The sequence below is a fragment of the Oryctolagus cuniculus genome, chromosome 11, assembly GCF_964237555.1.
Source record: "Oryctolagus cuniculus chromosome 11, mOryCun1.1, whole genome shotgun sequence".
Taxonomy (NCBI): domain Eukaryota; kingdom Metazoa; phylum Chordata; class Mammalia; order Lagomorpha; family Leporidae; genus Oryctolagus; species Oryctolagus cuniculus.
The window spans coordinates 101,089,830-101,111,484 of NC_091442.1; positions in this window are offsets into that span (position 1 = coordinate 101,089,830).

The following is a 21,655-nucleotide window of genomic DNA, read 5'->3' on the forward strand; positions in this document are numbered from 1 at the left end:
CAGTGAAATAATCTGAAAATCCGTCTTACAAAAACACAAAAAGGGATATAGATCTGTACATGCATTTGAGTGTGTCTGTGCCTGTTGAAGTGTATATGCGTGAATATGTGTTTCTATGTCTGTGATGTTTGCATACGTGCCGCAAGAGTGGGAAAGGCAGGGACATCAATATGTCAAAGATTTTTTACTCTGACATTAAATATTTAGCTCTTGGTAAATATATATGATGGGATTTTTAATTTTAAAAAATGAAAATTTATATATTAAACACATAGTTAATGTGAATAAGTTTCCCTTTGCCATAAATTTTTTTTCATCTATTCTTTGTTCTTCTCTCATCTGCCAGCCTTCACCCTCATTTTCCTTTTCCTATCTGGTATTTCCTAGATGTTCTGTTCTGTTCAGTTTAATTTATCCAAATGTCATGCCCAATAAGTTGCTGAATTTCCACTCCATTCCTGCTGAATTATTATATTACTTTTAAATAACTTGCATCTGCTCTTGATTCTCCCATCTGCTTCTCTTCCTCTTCACTTTCTCATCATGAGGCCTGACTCGAGGATAGGGACAGTGGCCAAGCACTAGCGAGGCAGTTACTTCAGCATGCTGGACTTCACTGATTTTCCATTTTTGAGCCCTTGACACGGTTAGTCATCCTTCCGGAATCTCTCTGAAAAGCTGGCCTTAGGCAAATTTGTAAAGTAGGTCAGATACATGAGTGCTGCCATATACACTTTCCATACTTTCACATTCACTTTTGTAACCCTCCTGCCTGGGTATCCCACTCTAGACATTTTGTTTTTTTCTTTAACTTCCATCCTTCAAAAAAGTCCATTTCCAGTATTGTTTTTTCCCCATTATGTCTTTCCAGGAGAAATCTAATCATATAATTGTGTGAAAATGTAACTCATTGATAATAAAAATTTAATATTTCATTCTCTGTGGAATGAGTCCCAAGATTTGTATTTTTGTATGCTGTTGTAAATATGGGCATGTGGGACAGTACCAGAAAACCAAGTGGCAGTAACTATGGGGAGAGTCACTTGTAACCAGTGTTGGTAGCTTTCTTAAATGCTAGAAGTTATGGAATTTGACGGTAGTTTTTTTAAAAAGAAAAAAAAACTAACATGTCCCAAGTATTTACTATGTGTCAAACACTTCCTATGTTTACCTTCAATTTAACATATGAAAAGCTATGATACCTGCCTGCCCAAGGTGAAAAATATCATATGGTTATAGGTAGACATAGAATTAGGTGCCAGATGTAATTCAGATGTAGCAAAGCCGAGTGCTCTTTCCACTATTGTTGCTCTACTGCTTGGACCCAGAGCCATAGAATGCTAACAGTCCTCTGAAGTTTCCAAGCATTCAATGCACATTAAGTGAGTACCATTCTGTGTTTCAAGACAAAGAATTGGAAGTAAGAAATATCTGGGAGTGGAAGGTAAAGTGTAGCTAGAGCCTAAGGTCTGGACCAAAGACATGATCCAGGAATGTTCACTTGAGATCCTTTTCTGAAGGGTTTGTAGCAAATAAAACATATCTTAGACTTGCCATGAAAGATACTGGGGAATCCACCATTCTAAAATAGGAGACAGCTATGAATAAGTCCAACTTTAAGTGGAGTGACCCATTGTTAGTCATGCAAGTATGGATAGTGGGCTCAAACAGGGTAGGGAAAGAGGGGAAAACTATGTTTAGGAGGCAAAGTCAATAGGACAAGGGGATCGTGAAGATATAAAGGGTAGAGGAGAGAAAGAAATCAAGCATGTATTTTTCCCTTTGTTCTCAAATTCCAGATCAATTCTCTAATTATTGTAGGATTTAAAGATTTTATTTATTTAGGATTAAGATGGCAGAATAGGAAGGGAGCTTACTGCTCTAGTCTAGGAGAAGTTAATATTAAAAAAGTGGAGAGAGTGCAGTCTCAGGGAACAGTTAGGGGAAAAACAGCAGAGGAAACTCCACACAGGTTAGAAGGACACTGTGGACCTACATAGAGGGTGAGGACATGCACAACTCAGGATTCCAGCAGCCAAAAACCTCAGCACCAGTTCTGGAGTGAGGTTAGATCAGTCTGCAACAGTCCAAGCCACTGGCAATAAAGTTGCAGGAAAAGCCTGGCAGGAATACAGCTTGGAGCCCTGTGGGGGACAGTATACCTGCCAAACTAGAGGAGAAAAGAGGGTGGGGCTCACTTATCTCTCCCCAACAACCCTGTAACTGGCATCTGGCAACAAGCTAATAGAGGGCAGGCATCATTTGAGACACACATAATAGCTGCACCAGCTCGTGTCCCCATGCCCAGCAAACAGCAGAGTGGAGATGCCTGAGTCTGGCGGGTAGCGCTGACAGAGGGCTGGGTGCTGGCAACTATGGGAGGCTTGAGTGCTGGGACTGTGAAAACACTGTGGAGAATGAACAACATGCTCTTGAATGAACAGTAGGCCATTGAAGAAATCAAAAGACAAATAAAAAAATTTCTGGAAACAAATGAAGACAATACAACATAGTAAAACTTATTGGATATAACAAAAGCAGTGTTAAGAGGAAAGTTTATAGCAATTGGTGCCTACATCAAGAAATTGGAAAGGCACCAAATAAATGAACTATAATTGCATCTAAAGGACCTAGAAACAAGAGCAAACCAAACACAAAACTAGCAGGAGAAAAAAAAATAATTAAATTAGAGAAGAAATAAACAAAATCAAGACCAAAAAAAACAAAACAAAACAAAAAGGTAAGCAAAGACCTACTATTATTAAAAAAATAAACAAAATTGACACACCACTGGACCAACTAATCAAAAAATGAGGGATAAAATGCAAATTAATAGAATTAGAGATGAGAAAGGAAATGTAGTAATAGACACCACAGAAATAAAAAGAATCACCAGAAATTACTTCAAAGAGCTGTATGCCAATAAGCTGATAAATCTAGAAAAAATAGATAGATTCCTGGACATATTCAACCCACCAAAATTGAGCCATGAAGACCCAAAATTCTAAACAGACCCATTATCAAGACAGAAACAAATCAATAAAGACCTCCCAACAAAGAAAAGCCTAGGACAAGATGCTTCACTGATGAATTCTAGCGGACATTTAAAGAAGAACTAACTCCAATTGTTCTTAAGTTATTCAAAACAATTGAAAGACAGGGGATTCTCAAATTCTTTCTATGATGCCAGCATCATTAATTCCTAAACCTGAAAAAGATAGAAAAGAGAAAGACCAATTTCTCTGATAAACATAGATGCAAAAATGCTAAAAAAAAAAAAAAATAGCCAATTGAATCCAACAACACATCAGAAAGATCATCCACCCAAACCAAATGGCATTTATCCCTAGTATGTAGGGATGGTTCAACATTCACAAATCAATCAATGTGATATATCACATTAACAAACCGAAGAACAAAAATCATGATTATCTCAATATATGCAAAAAAGCATTTGATAAAATATAACACCCTTTCATGATGAAAACTCTAAGCAAATTGGGTTTAGAAGGAACGTTCCTGAACACAATCAAGGTAATTTATGACAAACACACGGCCATTGTCACATTGAATGAGGAAAAGTTGGAAGCATTCCCACTGAGATCTAGTGCCAGACAAGGATGCTCCGTCTCACCATTGCTATTCAATATAGTCCAGGAAGTTTTAGCCTGAGCTATTAGGCAAGAAAAAGAAATCAAAGGGATACAAGTTGAAAAAGAAGAAGTGAAATTATCACTATTAGCATATGACATGATTCTTTATATAGAGGATTCAAAAGACTCCACTAAGAGGGGAACTCATAGAAAAGTTTAGTAAAGTAGCAGTATATAAAATCAACACACAAAAATCCAAAGCATTTGTATGCACAGAAAATGCCACGACTGAGTAAGAACCTCTAAGATCAATCCCATTCACAATAGCAACCACAAAAAAAAAATCAAATACCTTGGAATAAATTTAACCAAGGATGTCAAGGATCTCTACAATAAGAATTACAAAACATTAATGAAAAAATAGAAGATACAAAAAATGGCAAAATCTTCCATGTTCATCAATTGGAAGAATCAACATCATCAAAATGTCCATTTTTCAAAAGCAATTTATAGATTCAATGTGATACCAATCAAATTACCAAGGACGTTATTCTCAGATATAGAAAAAAAATGATGCTGAAATTCATATGGAAACACAGGAGATACTGAATAGCTAAAACAATCTTATACAACAAAAACAAACACAGAGACACTTAATAACAGATTTTAAGACATAATACAGGGCAGTTACGATCAAAACAGCCTGGTACTGGTACAAAAACAGATGGATAGACCAATGGAACAAAATAGAAACTTCCCAAATCAAGCCAAGCATATACAACAAACTTATATTTGACAAAGGAGCTAAAACCATTCCTTGGAGCAAGGACAATCTCTTTAACAAATGCTACTGGGAAAACTGGATTTCCACATGCAGAAGTATGAATCAAGACCCCTGCCATACATTTTACACAAAAATCCACTCAAAATGGATTAAAGATCTAAATCTACAAACTGACACCATTAAAATTATTAAAGAACATTGGGGAAATCCTACAAGACATTGGCACAGGCAAAGAGTAATAGGAAAAGATCCCAGAGGCATAGGCTGTTAAAGCCAAAATTAACAAATGGGATTAAAACAAACTGAGAAGTTTCTGTAATGTAAAAAAAAAGACTCAGCAAAGTGAAGAGTCAACTGACAGAATGGGAGAAATTATTTGCTAAGACATGGAATCAACCTAAATGCCCATAAACCAAAGATTGGATAAAGAAATTATGGGTTATATACACTATGGAATACTACACAATGGTAAAAAGAAATAAAATCCGGTCATTTGCAATAAAATGGATGAAACTGGAAAATATCATACTTAATTAAATAAGCCAGTCCCAAAGCGACAAATACCATATGTTTTTCCTGAACTGTGATAACTAATTAGAGCCCCCCCTAAAGGCAATCTGGAGAAGCAAAATTAATCTGTAGAAGTGAAATTGATACTTTAAAAAGCAAAGTTTTGAACAATCCTTGTCTTGACTGTTGAGGAACAGGTTTTTTCCATACTATTTGTTGAACTCTTTACTTAACATAAAGTTTATCAGATGTGCATAAAGTTAATTGAAAATAGATCTTAGTAAAAAAATGAGAGGGAAGAGGAAAGAGGGTAGGAGTATGGGTGGGAGGTAGGGCCTGGTGGGAAGAATCACCATGTTCCTAAAATTGTAATTATGAAATGTATTAAGTTTTTAACTGTAAAGCTGTATATTTCTACATATGTTCCTAGGGACTTACTTCTAAGGGTACAGTTTTAAAATTTGCCATGGGACCCCTTAAGCTGGGTGGTAAAAATAACATTTTAAGTACTAAAATGATCATATGGATAGGATTAAGTGTTTAAGTGATCATATAGATAGGATTAAGTATTAAAGTGATCATATAAATAGGTTTAAATGTTGGGTAGTAATAATAGAAAGAATTAAAAAGTAGTGAATGATCTAACATGGGAAGCAATCCATACAGCAGACTAATATAATGACAATCGCTTTAGAAAGTATCACTCTGACCTCAGAATCAGCCTTTAAGGAATTCTGGTCTGGCTGAAAAACCCATGAGAGCATTTCAGGCATAGAAAGCCAAGACACTGTGGCAAGAAATATCCTACATGAAAGATTTCGGTAGGTGAGAGAGACCCCAGTGGAAAGAAGTGGTCATCAAAGAAGGAGGTACTTTTCTCTGAAGGAAGAACTTTCACTTTGGTTAGGGCTTTGTCTAAATACTGATAGAGTTTGTGCGTTCAAAAGGCTTCCACAGCCTAGGCAGCTCATATCAAGAGCCTCAGGTGATCACTGATATACATAAGAGTGTTGTTAAATTAACAGGACTCACTGTGCACTAACTTCCCATGCAGGACCTTTGTCCTCAAAGAGTTGTATTATGAAAGTTAATAGTAAAACTTGTTCTCAAAGATTTACTTCATTTTAGTGTATTAAGTGGAGGAAAGATGTATCATTCTTGGGTTCTTCATTAAAGTTAACTGTTTCTAAAAGATGCTTTAAAAAAAGGAAGTGAAATCAACTTGAAAATAGATCTTAATAAAAAATAAGACTGGGAATAAGAGAGGGAGGCAGAAGGGGGTAGGAGTATGGGTGACAGGGCAGGTACCATGGGAAGAATCACTATGTTTCTAAAATTGTATGAAATGCATGAAGTTGGGGTCAGCACTGTGGCGTAGCGGGTAAAGCCACCACCTGCACTGCTGAAATCCCATATGGGTTGATTTCCCAGCTGCTCCACTTCTGATCCAGTTCTCTGCTATGGCCTGGGAAAGCAGTAGTAGATGGCCCAAGACCTTGGGCTCTTGCACCCACATGGGAGACTCAGAAGAAACTCCAGGCTCCTGGCTTCAGATCAGCTCAGCTCCAGCCATTGAAGCCAACTGGGGAGTGAACCAGCAGAGGAAAGACCTCTCTCTCGCTCTCTGCCTTTCCTCTATCTCTGTATAAATCTTTCAAATAAAATAGATAAATCTTTAAAAAAAGAAGAAGAAATGCATGAAGTTCGTAATCCTTAAATAAAAAAATTTATATGGGAAAAAAAGAGGAACTATTGTAATAAACAAGGATGCCTCCAATCAGATTTCCAAGCTGAATGTATAAATGTTTGAGGCTAGCAAAATTATGCCTAAATCTATGAGTGATGTATTTGGCAAACACAATGTTTGACCAAAAAAAAAAAAATTACACTCATGCAACTAATGTATAATATATCCCTTTTTTTTTTTTTTTTTGACAGGCAGAGTTAGACAGTGAGAGAGAGAGACAGAGAGAAAGATCTTCCTTCAGTTGGTTCACCCCCCAAATGGTTGCCATGGCCGGCGCGCTGCACCAATCTGAAGCTAGGAGCCAGGCACTTTCTCCTGGTCTCCCATGCGGGTGCAGGGCCCAAGCACTTGGGCCATCCTCCACTGCCTTCCCGGGCCACGGCAGAGAGCTGGACTGGAAGAGCAGAAACTGGGACAGAATATGGCACCCTAATCAGGACTAGAACCCAGGGTGCCAGCACCACGGGTGGAGGATTAGCCTAGTGAGCCACGGCACTGGCCAAGGTATAATATAGCCCTAAGAAAGTGCTCGAATTCTAACTCTTATCTATAAAACCATCTTTTTCTACCTCCAGCAGTTTCTTATAGGGGCAGTATTTATAATTCTTGGTTACATTTACCACAGTTGGATTTTAGAAGTCATTCTAAAGATAAATATTTCCACAGTCAGTACTCCTATCTGCCATTTTGGAATGGGTGATTTGATTACTGATACTTTGTTGAATTGTATTATAATTGGCTTTTTCAAATAATGCCTACTATCTCCACAAAAAAGAAATCATAAATAAATGTCTAGGTGATCTGCTTTGCAAAAAATTCTGATGGCAAAATGGGGTTAACAAATGCTTATAGGGAGATAACAGGAAGGCATGAGCTCTCTCAAGTTTTGATGTTTATTAAAGAGTTTATTGGAATCTCATATAGCAGTAACAAATGATCTAATAAAACAAATAAGATTAAGCTGTTCCAGTAAACAAGATTATAATAAAACTCCAAAACAGTGGAAACAAACCATTTTTCTTTAATTCCTACAAAAATCATATTAATATCTCTAAATCTTGTAAGAGGATTTGGAACTAGAAACCTGCTTAAGCATGGACATAACTATTCAAGTCATGATTCATGTTATTCATGAATTCATTTATTGGACTATTTAACCATGTTAGTAAACTTTTTAAAGGAAAATAACTTTTCCTGGCATGAAATAAGGGGAAAATCATTGAACATTGATCAGCCACTAAATGGTATGTGCTGGCACAGTCAGAAAATGAAAACAAGGTAAGGAAATTTGAGCTGAAGACAAGAAGTAGGGTTGGTTGGATTGGAAAATACCATCCAGAAGGAAGAAAGGATTGCCAAAGGAAATTACTAGACCCTAGATGATGTTTCCAGCAGCCACCTCTGTGCTTATAATTCTAAAGGGAGCATACACAACCAAAATATTCATGAAGAGCCTCATTGGTTCCCGTATCTAACATGACCCAGGAGCAGTAAAATAACTACTTTGTCCAAAGTAAGGTCCTAGGTAATACAGCAGCCAGCCTGAAAGAGTCAGATGGACAGGAACAAAAGACACCTAGCAGCAAAGGCTTGAATTTGTGTCCTTATTCAATAACAGTCTTCTCAGTGGGCTCTTCTTTGCACAGATAAAATGAGAGACCAAATGTCCTGTAACTACCATAATGTTACATGCATTCCCCCAAGTATTAAGAGGTGATACTACACTGAGTGATAGTAACTTTCTACCACCCTGACACAGTAGAGACTTGACATTAAAATTAAGATTGAATATAAGAAAATAATGACAATTCTCTTTCTTGTCCGCCTAAATACTGGTCTGGGATTCATTATCTGTGATATGTGGGAATTTTTGTGCAAACAATATGCACAAAGAACCTGGGGCTAAATTATTTTGAGATACTCAGCTAGAAGTGCAAATTATGTACACTCCTAGAGACCCTGGTGATCTTAGAAAAACTGCAAGGCTCTGAGAAGACATAGGTTAAAAGGATAGTATTGAATGGTTTACATTTCCTGGGAAGATGTGGACAGATTGGCAGAAAAAAAGAAGAGAAGGTGAATGCAGCCTAGTAAGAGAGCAAGTGTGGGGAGCAACTGGGAGTAACTCGGACTAGACTGTTACTGGAATTAAGACTTATTCTATGCATCTGCTTTCCCACAATATGGCACTGGGAGAGGAGGAAACAGCTTCTACACAGCTGCCTCCAGTTCAACCAATAAGCAGCAGGAGCTGACTCTGATTGGAGGAGAGCAGCGTACTCGGTGTGTGGGTAGCAGAGTTGGGATTGGTGGAAGAGGACTATCAAGGAGGAGAGAGACAACATGCACCAGGAACATCTATCTGAAGGAACACCTGAGCAGCCCCCGAGAGAGCCGGCCGGTGGTGTGCCGCTCCCCCGTGGAAGTGGGGAAAGTGGCAGGGGGAACCGCCCTTCCACGGAGGTGGAAGGGTGGGTAGCCAACCAGGGAAGAACCAGCAGCAAACCCGGGAAGGGCCGAGCAGACAAAAGAACAGTGCAGGGTCCTGTGTCGTTCCTCCACGAAGACGGGGAGCGACATAATGGTGCCATGACTTGGATATGAAGCCTAGGCAGGGTTTAGTGTCGTTCCCCCACGAAGACGGGGAGCGACAAGCAAGGAAATGTCTTGAGACCCAAGAAGGTACTCAGAAAAGCAGCAGCAGTTTGAGCCACTAGTTGAGACTCTGGCATCTCATATCAGAGTTTTCTGGTTTGAGTCCTAGCTGCTCCACTTCCAATAAAGATTTCTGATAATATGCCTGGAAGGGCAGAAGATGGCCTAAGTACTTGCAAACTTGTCACTCACATGGGAGACCAGGATGGAATTCCTGGCTCTTGGCTTTAGCCTGACCCAGACATGGATGTTGCAGACATTTGGGAAGTGAACCACCAAGTGGAATATCAATTGATCTGTCTCTCTCTTTTGCTCTTTGTCTTTCTCTCTCCTTTTCTCTCTCTCCCTCTCCAGGGAAGGCAACAACACAAACAATTTTTAAAGGCCCCATCAGTGGTCCTGGATTTCTGGATGATGAAAGATACTATGGGGCAGTATGTTTATGTATCTCCTCCTCACCAAAATTTGTATATTGAAATTCTAACACCTAATGGAATGCTATTAGGAGGTAGGACCTTCAGGAGACAATTAGATTTATATGAGATCTAAAGAATGAAGTCACTATAATGAAATTAGTGCCCTCCACCATTTAAGGATGTAATAAGTAGCCAGCTATAAACTAGAAATAGTGCCCTCACCAACAGCCTGACCATGTTCAGCCCCCTGATCTCAGACTTGTAGCCTCAAGGACTGTGATATAAATGTTCTCTGAGCACCAAGTCTAGTATTCTGTTACGTCATCACAAACTGTCTATGGCAAAGGGCAGTTTTAGGGGTGATACATGGGCCTTGGACTCAGGGTAGATAACTACTTAGACTAAGGTTCCTAAGTGCTATCCAGAGACTGAGCTTTGAATTCTGTGTCTGGGCCTCCTGGCATCCAAAAGAAATGAGAAATGTGAGTAAATTATGTGATTCACAGCTTCTTTAAAGAACTAATACATACTAGTTCTTTCTGACACTAATAAAAAAATTAAAGAAATATATTATCTCTGTTCTTATCCCATGGACACTGCTTAGCATAAGACACAATGTTTCCTATAACAGAAATGCTTCCTCTTTTTTGCAACAACAACAACAAAAAAATAAGATTTCTATGACTCTGTTGTTTCAATCCTTTATTAAAACCCTAGATCTTAATATTGTCATACATCTTTGCTATGTTTATGAACTCATCTTTTCTGTTTGATTATGTTTTCTGTTAGAATAAGGTCTGTGACTTATTATAGAGACCAAGTTGCTAGCTTCACAAAGGTACATGTGATGGCTTCACAATACATGTTTAACAGTAAGTGAAGCAATGAAATGGATGGAGAAGGGGTGCTGACCTGAATTAATAAATCCAGTTATGCAATCTTTAGAGATCTGTCTCAGTCAGTTCTGGCTGTGACAACAGAATACCATAGTTTGGGTGGCTTAAAAAATAGACATTTATATTTCTCACAGTTCAAGAGGCTGGAGAGTATAAGATCAAGGTGCCAGCAGACTCAGTTCTTGGTGAGGGCCCTCTTGGTGTCATAAATGGCTGATTCCTTGCTATAGCTTTACATGGTAGAAAAAACAGGTTCTACATTTCACACCATGGACCTTATCTATTCTTAACTACTTCCCAAAGGTATTACCTCCTAATGCCATTGCATTAAAGGTAAGAGCCTCAACATGATTTTAGACGTGTGTGTGAATAGGGGGTAAAGAGGGAGTGCAAAGGGGGTGTTTGACATAAACATGCAGTCCATGACAAGATCTAACTTGAACTATAGATAAAACCTAAAACATGAGGACCATCTAAGCAGAGAACTTCCTCAGCACTTTGAACAATAGCTTATTCTTTCTACCATGTCTTCTCTAGGTGGGTAGAAATGTTGACTTACCATGCACTATAGCTATAAGTCTCCCTATGTGCCTAAATTTTTTTAAAGGTGGATCTTTGGTTCATTTATAAAATCAAATTTGTTAAGTCAAGGCAAAAGCATCTAAATATCTTAGAAATAAATTCCAATCATTAATCCAGTGATTGAATGTGTAAAGAAATCCATCTTTAAACTTTTGTTAATTACACAGCATGGATGCTAGCTAATAAGAAAAGAGACCAGCTGTAAATAAGTGCTGTGATCATTTGGTTATGTGCCAGGGAAGTATCCATGGGTTACCAATGGCTTTAAAACCCCAAGTGCTCAATAGCTGTTTGCTGGATGACACTAAGCTATACATTTCCTTGCCACACTATAATAGATGTTAAAAGCAAGAGTTGGATTTTATTCATTGAGTGCCATTCCTACTGCCCAACACAGCACCTGGTAAATGGTAGGTGAATAAATAATTTAATAATTAATTGTGATTTTATTCAGAGAGAGCTTTCTAGAAGTGGCATCTATAAGGACAACTTCATTACCTTTCTCTGAAGGGAGGAGAGAACTTCCACTTTGATTATGGCCTTGTCTAAATAAGGTGGAGTTTGTGAACTCAAGAGGCTTCCATAGCCTTGGCAGCTCATGACAAGAGCCTCGGGTGATTACTGACGTCATAAATAAGAGTGTCAATTGTTAAATCAACAACAGGAGTCACTGTGCACTTGCTCCCCATGTAGGATCTCTGTCCTTAATGCACTGTACTATGAGAATTAATGGTAAAACTAGTCTTCAAATAGTACTTTATACTTTGTGTGTCTGTGTGGGTGCAAACTGTTGAAACCTTTACTTAGTATAGAGTTGATCTTCTTTATATAAAGATAATTAAAAAAGAATCTTAATGAAGAATGGAATGGGAGAGGGAGTAGGAGATGGGATGGTTTGCAGGTGGGAGGGTGGTTATGGGGGGAAGAACTGGTATAATCCAAAAGTTGTACTTTCAAAATTTATATTTATTAAATAAATGTTTTATATAAAAAAAGAAAATCTTGATAATTTTAAGTCTTTGCTCAGGTAAAAATTGTATTTTTTCATCAACAAAGCCACCTAAACAACAAATTTATATATGTATTTTGAACCTCAAAATGGCATTCAGATTTTCCCAAAACAATTAAATGTTGAGACTAATGGGGCAGTGACAATATTTCCTTTATACAATTTTTCAATTACACAGGACAGTGACATCTAATGACTGCTACCAACACAAAATCACTGGGTGTCCAGCTTCTATTTTATGCAGTGAGGTTAGCAATTATTCCGTAACACTTAATTTCCTGTTACTAATGCCTTCCCAGAAGCACTTAAGCATGATGGCCTTATGAATATAGTTATTAGAGGAACCATATTCAGTGTTGGGTTCTTTTGGAAATCTGATAAAGATAATATTCCTCCAAAGGTTACTGTCCAGATAACAAGTCATTTTATCAGCAGGCCCCAGTTTCAGCCAACTGTCATTAAGAGTGTCTCGTTAGTTAGTGAAGGACTTTGTAGCTTGGTCAGGGCCGTTGAAGTCTGGGGCAAGGTTGCTAAGGTAACGAAACGGTCCAAAGACTTCTCTCAGCATCAACCTTTCATCTTGTTAAATTCATATAAGCAAAGCTCTGTGAGAAGAATGCTAATATACCAAATGACAGAAACAATCGCACAATGATATCTCTAAACTTGAGAGCTGTGTGTTTAAGCTCCTTTTTAAGATATAACAATATGTGTGAGTTTAGAAATGTTCATGGAAATGAACTAAATTAAACCCAGGGTCCATCTATTGTTTACATTAGCATGAAAAATACATGGCACTATAAAGCAGAACTTAATTCAACAATGCACATTGATTGAGTGCCTGCTTGGTAACTGAATTTATTTTTCAGTGTAATATTTGGGTACAAGAAAAAACAAATTCTAAAGAAAGTGAAGCTTAGAATACCTTCTGAAAATTCCAAATTCCATGGAGTAACTTCAATTTTTGCATTATGGAGTGTGGCAAAATGGAGTGTGAAAAATTTTTGGACAGCAAAGACTAATGGGGTCAAGTCAAAAGGACACAAGAACCAACTTGAATAGCTCCCTCTGTCCTAAAATGGGACAATACGAGCATCAAAAAGAATAATGATGGCAATGGACTGAAACACATTAAACATATTAAAATATACAAGTTCACAATGATACTTTTTAAAATAATACTTGTTTGTTACCACAAGAGGTTGTGTAAGGCTACCAACTAAAAACTGAAAAATAATGGAAAAGCATATATCTTGCTTTTTTTCATGAATTACATTTCCTTTTTTAAATAAAGTATTTCTTTGAGAGACAGACAGACAAGACAGTGAGCTCCCATCCGCAGGTTTACTCCCCAAATGCCTGTAACGGCTAGGGCTGGCCTGGGACTCAATCCAGATCTCCCACATTGGTGACAGGGACCCAACTACTTGAGCTATCACTGCTGCTTCCAAGAATCTGCATTGGTAGGAAGCTAAAGTCAGGAGGTAGAACCATTAACCTAACCAAGGCAGTCTAAGGTAGGAAGCAAGCAGCCTAACCACTAGGCTAAACATCCATCCTCTGAATTGTATTTCCTTATAGCCAAATTGCTGATGAGGATAAGTTCTTTAAAAATAATTTCTGACAACTTCGGGAGAAATAATCACCATCTTGCAACTCTTAATAAAATGATTCATCTAGACAACATGTATCAATGAATGCCAAAACTATTAGATGAAATGTTGGCAGGCAACTAATTATGGAAAGATTATGCTGACAACTCCTATACTTACTGATCAATCAAAACACCATTAAATTTGGGACAATCAGACATGAAGTACCTTATAATATAATGCATTTGGAAGTACACATATTACCTATGAACCTGTTATACCTAAAAATACTGAACCTGAAATGAATCAATCCTCTAGTTCTACTACAAAGAGTAGAGGAAGAGGTTATACAACATTAGAATCCAAAACTTGGGACATTTTAAAGACAAATGATCCAGTTCCCCAAAAAATCAATAGCATGAAAAGAAACCATGGAGAGGAGCTGGTTTATAATAAAAATATCTCAAGAGACATAACAGTCAAATGCCAAGGGTTGATCTTGGATTCTGAAATGAATAAGGTAAATGTAAAACAATATCTTTGAGAAAATTTGAAAAAATAATATAACACATTTACATAATATAAAATTGTTGTTATTTGTATTGGGTATAATATATTTTCTGGTTATAATTCCAAAAGTTTCTTATCAGAACTACATATTATAGTATTTACAGGTAAAATAAAATGGTGTCAGATATTTTCTTTAAAATAACAGGTGGGAAGAAAAGTGCAAGGTTGGGGGTAGAAAGAAGCAGGTTAATATAATGCTTGGACTATCAACATCCCATATGTGAGTGACTTGGTTTGAGTACTAGCTCGTCTTCTATTTCTAGCTTCCTAATAATGCACACTCAGGAAGGCAGCAGGTGATGACTCACATAGTTGAGTGCCTGCTATCCACATGGGAGACCTGGATTGAGTTCCTGGCTCCAGGCTTTAGCTGGGGCCAGCCCTGCCTATTGTGGGCATTCGGGGAGTGAACCAATGAGTGGGAGATGTCTCTCTCTCTCTCTCCCATTAAAGTAAATAAAAAATAAAAATTATAATACAAAGACATAAAGGAAGATAAGTTGAATGAAACAAAGTTTATATATGTATATATAAAGCAAAAAGTTATAATATGTCATAATTCTGAAGAAAAAAAAAAAACCTGAGCAAAAGTGGTTGCCTGAATTGCATTGTTGAAAGTGCCTGATATTTGTAAAACCTTCCAACAAGTCCTATTAGGAGAGTCAGTAAGACTTGTCTGTTGCTTACATAAAAAAGAGACAGTGTTGAATGGAATCAGCCAAACTGCCAAAGTTTCAAAGTTTATATTTATCCTGGCCTTTATTCTGAAAGAAGACAACACATCAGATCCTACAGATAGTCTGAACTCTTAAACTTGTTTTTATCTGGAAAATAGGAACAATGGAAGGATCTGAAATATTGAAAAAGCACTGTCCTCTGATAAGGTTAAATTATTTGGCAACTCAGCAGGGTGTGCTACCAAATTACTGGTGGTTACCTGAGGAGCCAAAGCTTTCCAAAACTGCTTGCTTACATTGCCTGGCATTCATATTTCCATCAACAACACAAAATATGGCAGAGGAAAAGACCAGGAAGAGCCACATAGCCCTTATTCCTTTAACGATAAATTAAAATTACAAAACAAATATCATGAACCATTACCTAAATACAAATAAGATTTCAAAGAATTATTGATGATCAGATGCAAGATGGCTGAACAGGGAGAGTCTCACTGACTTTAGCAACAGATATCAGAAAAACAAAGGACAGACCACATTCTCAGAGGAGTGACGCAGAGAAGTTTTCAGTGTTGAACAGACAGGACATAATAGACTCCATGGAACAGTGTGGAAAGAGAACAGACACAAAGCCTCAGCTATGCACCACCAGCAACTCCTATATAATCACAGCTGGTGCCTGACTATTAGGTGCCATTTTCCCTGGCAAGAGAGGAGGAGGCTGTCACATCCTACCCCACTGATGGCTTTGACTGAGAGAGAATTATAGAGTCCTCAATGGCTTTTAGTCCAGCCTGGGGATACGGAGGGGGACTGTGCAACTACTTTACTCCATGAAGGGAGAGCACATTGCTTCTCTCCTCTCCTCCCACCAAAGTTCCAGTCACAATTTGCTGATATGAAACTGTAGCCATATCTGTCCTGACTTGGAGAACGGCTTGCACTAGGGATGGAGCCCACCGCACTTCATCCTGTGACTGAGAGTTCTGGGCACAGGCTATGGAACGGAGAGGGACTCAGGTTATGGTTTGGCTCATGCACGTAGTATGACTGTGGAAACAAATTTCCATGCATGCTGAGGACAGATCTCATTGAGGATTTGGGGGATAAACTACAAAGTGGATGAGTGTTTTTATGGTGCCTGTGTCTGGGTGGGTGCTTTGTGTAGGCACCATCACTTCACCTTGGAACAGAAGGGTTAGGAATGTGAACACCATAGTCAGCTCCAACATTCACTCCTTCTACTGACTACACCAAGAAGTGTTACACCACACCCAACTTGGGTGTTATTCTGGACTCTTATTCCACTCAATAAATGGTAGCCAGAGTTCCCTGGACCCAGTAAGTACACACCACTGGAGCTCTAGCAGAAGGCTCACACACTCCACAGACCCAAAGAGACACATTACCATGAATAAAGTCTTTAATTTAAAACATCCCCCTAAGGAGATAACAAATGATCCCTAGATGCATAAAACCAATGTAGAAATACAGGAGACATGAACAAGGAATGCAGTATGACTCCCCAAAAGAAACACTGTAATATATTAACATTGGACTGTGAAGAAGGGGAGATTGGCCATAAAAAAGATGAAATCCTGTCTTTCCCAACAAAATGGATGCAACTGGAAACAATGCTTAGTGAAATTAGCCAGTCTTGGGGCTGGTGCTGTTGTGTAGTGGGTAAAGCCTCTGCCTCCAGTCCCGGCATCCCATATGAGCGCAGGCTCCAGTCCTGGCTGCTCTGCTTCTGATCAAGCTCACTGCTATGGCCTGGGAAAACAGTAGAAGATGATCCAGGTCCTTGGGCCCCTGAACCTACTTGGGAGACCCGGAGGAAGCTCCTGGCTCCTGGCTTTGGATCGGCGCAGCTCCGGCCATTACAGCCATCTGGGGAGTGAAGCAGCAGATGGAAGGCCTCTCTCTCTGCCTCTCCTTCTCTCTGTGTGTAACTCTTTCAAATAAATAAATAAAATCTTCATAAATAGAAATTAGCCAGTCTCAAAAAGACAAGTATCATATATTTTCTCTGACATGTGGCAGTTAATATAGAATCAAAGAAAGGTATAGAAATGAAACAGACATCTTGTGATATGATTCTCATTTTTAGCCCTTGTTTATACTTCCATGGAACTGAGTCTTCCTATTTTTACTTGTTCAATATTATGGTTAGTGGTGAATTAAACCTGTGACTATAGAGTAGATTAAAATTACGTCTTTGCGATTTTAGAGAGATTCCAAGATGGAGGAATAGGTAGTGAGCTCACTGCTCTGGGATAGAGGAAAATAGTTTTTAAAAAGTGAAGAGAGTGCAATCATAGGAAAGAGTTAGGGGGAAAACTGCAGTGGAAACTCCATAGAAGGAAGAGGGATGCTGTGGCACTAGTGGAGGGCATGGACATGCAGCATGAACACAAACACAAGACCCCACCAGCCAAGAGCCACAACACCAGCTTTGGAGAGTGAGGTGAGACCAGACTGCAACAGCCTAAGCCACCGGCAATAAATCTGTGGGGAGAGCTTGGCATGAATCTAGCCTGGAGTCCTGTGGGGGAAAGTGTACCTGCCAACCTAGTGGGAAAAAAAAGCATGTTTCTCTCCGTCCCCCTGACAACAGCACTGTGTAACTGGCATAGAGATGGCGGACACCATTTTGGACATACATAACAACTGTGCCAGCTTGTGGCTGTGCACCCAATAACCAGCCTAGAGGAGATGCCTGAGTCAGGTTGAGAGGACTGATGGGGGCTGGGTGCACATGTAGGCTGTGATGTGCCCCCAGCCTCACAGCATGTCATAGGCTCTTGGGCTCAGGCTGCCTTGGTGGAGGATACACAGGCGACTGGCTCTGGGAATGTCTGTGCCTCTCCGTGGATGGGATGGACCGACAGGGCTGAATGGATCCTCAGCATCCTGTAACTAGGAGCCTTCTGTGCTGGGACTGTGGAAACATTGTGTCTGTGTGGGAGGGCACAGGGTATGGCTGGGTCTCTGCACAGTTGCTGTGAGTGGATCCACATGCTCAGGGCTCGCTTATTGACTGGGGTGGGTCATTGCAGCAGGACACGTGCTCACACTGCAAACTGCACGGATGCTCTGTGTGGTTCTTGTGGCAGCACAGATGAATATTGCAACCACTAGGGCAAGGACCAGGCCATTGGTTGTCTTGGAGGAGAGATGAAGATGAGAATATGTCAATAGAGTTGATCACACACACACACACACACACACACACCGAGATCTACCATGCCCAATGTGGCTGCCACCCTTGATACTCCCCTGACCCTGGAGCACTTAACTGAGCTCCCTTGGCCATACCCATCACATGCCTTTGGGCATTCACTGGAAGAGCAGACACTCCATTAACTTACAGAGGCATAGTCAAGATAAAAGCCATCAGAGGAAAAAAAAAGTATCTCCATAAAAGAATGCATAAAAATAAATATAGAAATGCAAAAAAAAAAAAAAAGAATAAGGAAGACGACATGATGCCTTCCCCCAAAGGAACACAACAACACTTCAACTCTAGAACATGAAGATGAGATTGATGAAATGCTGGAAACAGAATAAAAAAATTAATCATAGAATTACTCAGAAGAAATCAGAAGCAAATCCACAAATTAAATGAATCCATAGATGAATTAATTTTTCCCACAAAATTGAAATTTTAAACAGAAATCAAAATGAAATATTAGAAATGAAGAATTCAATAGATCAAATAAAAAATGCACTGGAAAGCCTTAACAAGAGATTTGGTGAAGCAGAAGAAAGAACATAGAAGTTAGAAGACAAATCTCTGGAAATTTTATAGTCAGAACAAAAAAAAAGAAGAAATTAGAAAAATTAAAAACAGTATTGGAGATTTAAGGGATACTATCAAACAACACAACATACAGGTTTTAGAAGTTCCTGAAGGTATGGAAAGAGAGAATGGATTAGAAGATGTGTTTAGTGAAATAGTTACAGAAAACTTCCCCAATTTGGAAAAAGAAAGAAATGTCCAAGTACAAGAAGCACATAGAACTCCTAATAGACATTAACAGAAAAGATTTTCACTATGACACATTGTAGTCAAACTTTCAATAATAAAACATAAAGAAAAGATTTTAATACCAGATTTCTTTCAGAGGATCTCCAATTCTACTCACAGCTGACTTCTTATCAGAAACCCTACAGGCTAAGAAAAAGTGGTGGTACACAGACGAAGTCTTAAGAGGAAAAAACTGTAAATCCAGAATAATGTACCCTGCATAGCTCTGATTTGTAAATGAAGGTGAAATAAAGACCTTCTATAACAAACAGGAAGTGAAAGAACTGGTCACCACCTGTCCAGCCTTACAAAAGATGCTTAAGGATGTACTACACACAGAAGCACAAAAATATAGTCATCATTATGAAAGAATGGGAATGCATAAAATCTCCTAGTAAAAGTGCAAAGAAAATCCAAAGAAAACAATGTGGAAAAATGGCAGGGCCAAGTCATTAATTATCAATAGTCACAGGGCCCGTTGCTGTGGCTCATTTGGCTAGTCCTCCACCTGCAGCACCAGCATCCCATGTGGGCACCGGGTTCTAGTCCCGGTTGCTCCTCTTCTGGTCCAGCTCTCTGCTGTGGCCCAGGAAGGCAGTGGAGGATGGCCCAGGCGCTTGGGCGCCTGCAACCACATGGGGGACTGGGAGGAAGCACCTGGCTTCTGGCTTTGGATCGGCATAGTTCTAGCCATAGCGGCCATTTGGGGGGTGAACCAATGGAAGGAAGACCTTTCTCTCTGTCTCTCTGTCTCTCTCTCTCTCTCTCTCACTGTCTAACTCTGCCTGTCCAAAAAATAGTCACCTTGGATATAAATGGCCTCAACTTTCCAGTTAAGATACATACTGGCTGAATGTAGGCTGAATGCTGGCATCCCATATGGGCACTGGTTCAAGTTCCAGATGCTCTACTTCCAATCCATCTCCCTACTGATGTGACTAGGAAAGCAATGGAAGATAGTTCAAATCCTTGCTGCCCTTGCACCTACATTGGAGACCCAGAAGAAGCTCCTGGCTCTTGGCTTCAGATTAGCTCATCTCTGGCCATTGAGGTCATTTGAGGAGCATGCCAGCATATGGAAGATCTCTCTCTCTAACTCTCCATCTTGCTCTATCTGTGTGTAACTCAGCATATCAAATAATAAATAAATATGGAGAAAGAAAGAAAGAAAGAAAGAGAGAGAGAGAGAGAGAGAGAGAGAGAGAGAGAGAGAAAGAAACCAAAAAAAGCTGGTTTAGCCAAAATAGACTTTACTTCAAAAATCTGTTAAAAAGAAAAGAAGGGCATTCTGTAATGATTCAGGGATCAGTTCAAGAGGAAGATGTGACTGTATTAAATATATACACACCCAAATACAGGGGATGTGTCTATTAAAATAAATGTTGGGGCTGACGCTGTGGTATAGTAGGTAAAGCCCCAGCCTGCAGTGCCTACAATCCGTATGGGCACTGGTTCGAGTCCCAGCTGCTCCACTTCTGATCCAGCCCTCGGCTATGGCCTGGAAAAGCAGTAGAAGATGGCCCAAGTCCTTGGGACTCTGCACCTGTGTGGGACCTGGAAGAAGCTCCTGGCTCCTGGCTTCAGATTGGCACAGCTCCTGCCATTGTGGCTATCTGGGAAGTGAACCAAGAGGAAGACCTCCCTCTCTCTCTCTCTCTGCCTCTCTGTAACTCTGCTTTTCAAATAAAAAAATCTTTAAAAAATATTAATGCATCTAAAAGGAGACATAAACTCCAATACAATTGTAATGGGAGATTTCAATACCCAACTTTCATCAGTGGACAGATCAACCAAACAGAAAATCAGAAAAACAAACAAACAAACAAAAAACAGCAGAGTTAATCTACAGTATGGACCAAAGGGACCTAATGCATATTTCTAGAACTTCTGCCTGATCTGTTGTAACTAATAGAGAACCTAAAGGGTAACCTACAAAAGTAAAATTGACACTTTGAGATGCAATGATTTTGTACAGCCCTTGTCTCAACTGTTGAGGAACAGGGTTTTCTTCATACTATTTATTGAACTCTTTATGTAGTATAGAGTTAATCTTGTGTGAATAACATTAATTGCAGGGTTTTCCTCTCTTGGAAGCCCCCCTCCATGCTGCTCTGGCTGGAAGTCCTTGTTCTAATAAATACTTTTAAATCTCTTTGCCGTCTGCTTGGAAATTCTTCTTCCATGTGAGACAAAGGACCGAAGTAACAATAATCTCTCTGTCGCAGTTTTCCCATAACATTTTTGGTGCCATGACTCAGGTTGCAACTCCAACATGATTTGGATCCAATGTCAGATCATCCCACTGGATTGATGAGCATGCAGACTGCTGTCACTTTTTCTTGGAAAGCCTTGCTCTCCTTCATAGTAACTCACATTTTCCCTAAAACACTGGGACCCTGTCAACCAGTTAAAAGTGATTAGCATGGCTTCCAGTCTTAAGACTCATTGGCGAGGCATGCTGACTAAGGCCAGATCAATCCCCTTGAGCTGGGACTATCCTAACATTTCCCCTCCCTCTTGTGTGCATCAGCCCTTCGTGTGGGACTGGAAGAAGGCCATGAGACAACTGATGAATTCTGGCTAGAACTACACTC